This window comes from Takifugu rubripes, chromosome 3 (genome assembly GCF_901000725.2).
Source record: "Takifugu rubripes chromosome 3, fTakRub1.2, whole genome shotgun sequence".
In the NCBI taxonomy this organism is placed as follows: domain Eukaryota; kingdom Metazoa; phylum Chordata; class Actinopteri; order Tetraodontiformes; family Tetraodontidae; genus Takifugu; species Takifugu rubripes.
Window position 1 is genome coordinate 612254 of NC_042287.1, and position 5247 is coordinate 617500.

Here is a 5247-nt window from a genome sequence, read left to right on the forward strand (position 1 = left end):
TATTTGAGTCACATTCACTTGTGTTGATGTGGTGTGAAAGATGTCTCTCCCAGACATCCGCCGTACTGCCTGGAAGGTCAGGATTTCCTTCCGTGGCTTCTTTCACTGATTGTGGAAGTCCTAAAATTATTGCCTGATGAATCAAAGTGGTGTGTAAATTATCTGAGCCAGGATGGCACACTGTGGCACACATCCATTCCTCTTTACACCTCGCAAGGAATCCATGTGCTGACTCACTTTCCTCCCACTTAAATCTTAAATTCTGCATTGCTCCTGGAGATACTGGAAATATCTGTCTCATAGCTTCACCAACCCTGGTTGCACAAGGGCCAAAACGTGCACCGTTAGTTCTATCTTTAATGCCTGCTGCTACCTCAACTTTATCCAAATCCCAGAGAGACACTTGTCTCCCTAAAATTCCTCTAAAGTCTCCCATCGCCAACTGCATGCTCTGTGTTAAGCTAAAAAGGCTGGACATCCCCTCTGCGGGTGGGGGCATCTTATCCACCAAACAATTAATGTCTGTGATAGCAAATGGAACATATACTGGTTCCTGTCCTCCTCTTTTCTGTATCAGAGGGGCCTGGAACTGCGGCATTCCTAAAACGGGCCCCTTACTCCTCGTGTGTATTCCTGTTTGACCCACCTCCTCATTATTTATGGCCCCTGTCAGTGGTAAACCTCTATACTCACACTCACTCTCTTCCCATGATTCTGATTCATAATTTTCCAAAAATGAACCTGGGTCTTTTTCATATAATTTTGTCTAAGATTCAACAGGCGCTTGAAATTCCAATTCCCCAATAAATGTAGCTGGAAGTTTGAGGGTGTCTGTCTTACTCTCACTCTCCTCCTTATCACTGCCATAAATCAGTCTTTAAGTCAATCATCAAGAGGAGCCAGGCTGGCGCAGAGCCCCACTGTCCGCTCGGGATTCTACAGAATTTAAGACAGAAGTCCAATTATCAAGAAATGACTGTTGTCATTAAGTGAGTGTAGCTGAAATTAGAGTCGTGACTGTTACATCAATGTTGTGTTAATGTGGTTGTGCAATAAACTTTCTTCTGATTGTCATATTTGAGTCACATTCACTTCCTGTTTGTGTGTGTGTATGTGTGTGTGTGTGTGGGGGGGGGGGGACTTGTGTTGATGTGCAGAACAAACAGTGGAGGTTTGACGGTCAAAGTGTCTTTTTATTCACCTATTTTTAGTCAACTGTAACATTAGACCATAAACTGTCTCAGTTCCACTTCCCTGTAACTCTGCTGAGCTCCAGAACTCTGTCCAAAAGCAGCTAAAACCATCAGCCCTGTTGGCCAGAGCGGGTGCAGACGGGAGCCGGGCTCAGCAGTGGCTCCTGCACCCTCTCTAGGAGTGGATTCCCTCGTCCCCGTCCTTGTGGAACTCCAAGCTGCTTGAGATCACACCCAAATACCCTGGACATGAAACCAGATCCCTGGTCAGCTTGAACAACTTTCAGGATCTGAACAGAGAAAAAGAATTAACAGGCATTTGGATACTGCAGAAGTGGTTCTGTTGTCCCTTGGAAAAGGGGTTGACATGCATCTAAAAATCTAAATCAATTAGCTGCTGGTCTTCATGTGAGGAAACGATCACTCAGCAGGCCCAACCACGGGTACCCACTCAAAGGATACAACAGTGAAGTAGGGTGACCTTTTATTTGGCACACATGACAGGTTTTACAGTGTCGCACAACCGAGCCACAACTTGTTGTTGCTCAGAAACCTGCAAGCTGACTATCGTTAGTGAGACACAAATTTCGCAGCACTAATGAGGAAACCCAACCTTTTTGATAAGGCTCATAATCAGGGTGAAGACAGAACTGCTCCTATAATACGCCCCCACCTCTCCTTCCTGCTTCCTCTGCCCTTTAAACGTACGGAGCTCCTTATGAGGACATCTGAAGATGCACCTAGGCCCGTGGACTTCTGCTGTTACCATGGATACCTTCAACAATTATACAATAAGTCTTAGGTATGTTGTGACTCCTACTCTGGCCCCACCTCCTCCTGGGCAATCAGCTCAACCACCACCACCTGGGCCCTCTCCTTCAGCTGCACCCAATCCGCCCAAACGACTCTGCACCCATAAAAGGCCCCTATGCACTCAGGCCAGTGCTTGATCTTACTGATGTTTTTGGCAACACTTCCCGTCGACCCAGCATCTCTCCAGGCTCCCCAGCGACTCCCTGCGTCTCCCTGCGTCTTCCAGCGACTCCCTGCGTCTCCCTGCGTCTTCCAGCGACTCCCAGCGACTCCCTGCGACTCCCAGCGTCTCCCCCGGCTCCTCTGCAACCTTCCTAGCCCCTCTTCCTCTGACCTCTTCCTCTTCCCCTTCCTCGGACGGATTTCTCCTGGCCTCTGGACACTTGGACTCCCCCACGGACTCTCGCCCCTGGATCTCGAACTTGGTTCGTCTGCCGCATCACGCACCTATAGTTTGTCTCGGCCTCTCTCATTTAGTTTCTTCCCTCCTGTTTCTTTTGCTTCATTAAACCGTCTGAGTTCACTTTTAATTCCCGTGTCTGTCTGCCTTCTTTGGGGTTCCGCCACACTTGACCGCCAGTCCTCTCGAGCTTAACAGAAAGATCAAGCCCAGATGAGTCAAGGTGGAACCCCGGGGCAGCCGGGCGGCCCTAGGACCCCCACGTTACCCTCCCCCCTCGAAAGAAGAGTGGAGGCCCACTCTGCCCAGCTCTCCTCCCTTCAGTCGGAGCTAACCAAGGCCTTCCCCACAATCCAGGGGGAGATTTCCGAGCTCCAGAGCTCCTCCCAGACCACCTCCAGTACCCTGTCCGCCCTCTCCAACCAGATGTCCGCCATGGCAACCGTTTTGGCTTCCATTATTCAGAAGCTAGGCAGCGACCCCGGTGGGGCTGCTCCATCAGAACCATCTCTCCCGCTTTCTCCCCGAGCCGAGCCCAACCTTGCCAGCCCCCGTGTGTTCGGCGGGGATTTCGACCTGGGCAAGGGGTTCCTCCACCAATGTGAGCTGCTCTTCCGCCATCAGCCCTCCAGATTTGTTTCCGACGAGGCCAAGGTTGGATTTATAACCTCCCTCCTGGCCGACAAGGCATTGAGCTGGGCCATAGCTGCCGTCGACCTGGACCCCCGCCTCTCCTCAGACTACAGCGCCTTTCGACGGGAGTTCAAGGCTGTGTTCGAGCACCCCACCTACGGTGAAGACGCCGCGAGTCGTCTGCTCGCTCTCCAGCAGGGGTCACGGTCAGTTGCGGAGTACACCCTTGAGTTCCGCATCCTGGCTGCAGAGAGCCGCTGGGGCGAGACCGCGCTCCGTAGCGCCTATCGACGGGGCCTGAGTGAGGCAATCAAGGACCTGATTGTGAGGGACCGCCCCTCGTCACTCAACGAGCTGATCACCCTCTCGCTCCAGATGGATGAACGACTACGGGAGCGCCGCCAGGAGCGCGCCCAACGTGCGGGCGGTTCTACCCGCCAACTCTCCCACCGCACTTCCTCTGCCCCTGACTTCTCCCTTACCAGCACTGCCGCCCCGCCTCCTCACATCCTCTTGCAATCCCCAGCTCACCCCTCCCCCAGAGTCGGAGAGGAACCCATGCAGATCGGCCGGTCCCGTCTCTCACGGCAGGAGCGGGAGCAAAGACTCCGAGACCAGTTGTGCCTGAACTGCGGAAACAACGGCCACTTCATCCAAGCCTGCCCCGTCCGACCAAAAGGGCCTGCTCACCAGTAGGGGGAGTACTGGTGAGCCGAGCTGTGATTCCCCAACCCACCGAGCAACACAACCGCCTCTTCCCCGCAACACTCTCCTGGGATAAGGAGTCTATTCCGGTGAGTGTTCTCATTGACTCTGGGGCTGATGAGTCCCTGATGGACTTTTCTCTCGCGCGTCAAGCTGCCCGCGCTCACTCCCCCGGATCTCACTGGTGTTCCCCCTATCTACAATGATTTAGCCCCAGTGTTCAGTAAGGACAATGCTCTGTCCCTTCCCCCTCACCGGCCCTATGATTGCCCCATCGACCTCCTCCCCGGGGCTCCCTACCCCACGGGTCGACTTTACAATCTCTCCATCCCAGAGAAGGAGGTGATGCGCAATTACATCACTGAATCCCTTGCCTCTGGGATCATAAGACCATCGTCATCCCCCTTAGCTGCAGGTTTCTTCTTTGTAGCCAAGAAGGATGGCGGCCTGAGGCCCTGCATCGACTTCCGCAAACTTAACATCACCGTTAAGAACAAGTACCCTCTTCCCCTTATGAGTTCCACGTTCGAGCCTCTCACTCATGCCCGGGTGTTCACTAAGTTAGACCTCCGCAACGCTTACCACTTGGTGCGGATCAGGAAAGGGGACGAATGGAAGACCGCCTTCAACACTCACCTCGGGCACTTCGAATACCTGGTCATGCCCTTCGGCCTCTCCAACGCCCCCGCCGTCTTCCAGGAGTTGGTCAACGATGTGCTCCGGGACATGATCAACGTCTTTGTGGTGGTCTACTTGGACGACATCTTGATCTGCACCACCAGCATGTTCGCCTGGTCCTACAACGGCTTTTGGAGAACCGACTATTCATCAAAGCCGAGAAGTGTGTCTTCCACTCCGCCTCAGTGGGGTATCTCGGCTACATTGTGGAGGAGGGGCGGGTGCGCGCAGATCCGGCCAAGATCCAGGCTGTGGAGGAGTGGCCACGCCCCACCGACCGCACTCAGCTTCGCCGGTTCCTTGGGTTCGCCGGGTTCATCCGGCGGTTCATCAAAGGGTTCAGTCAAGTGGCTGCCCCTCTCTCCGCTCTCACCTCCACCTCGCGCCCTTTCGCCTGGACACCGGAGGCTGAGACCGCCTTCTCGGCCCTCAAGCCCAGAGAGACGAGCCAGATCCTGGGAACGGGCCTCAGGGCCGAATGTTCGTGCCTTCCTCCGTCCGGCCTTAGGAATGGCTGTCACATCCAGTTTGACTGATACCATCCCCCCCCGGAGGTGCTGGCTCACTTATACGTTGCAGGGGCCAGGCCCCCCTGCTATGGAACCAGCTCCCTGTCCAGGTACGGGAGGCTGACTCCATCGCCACTTTTAAGATCAGACTTAAAACCTACCTCTTTGAAAAAGCTTATTGTTACTAATTCTGTAGTTCCAGTTACTATCATAGACAGATAAACTATCATACTTAGGGGGTCGTCTAATCATTAGGTTATATAATAATTATATAAAATAATATAGAAGTAATTATCTAATTATTAGGTTACTATCT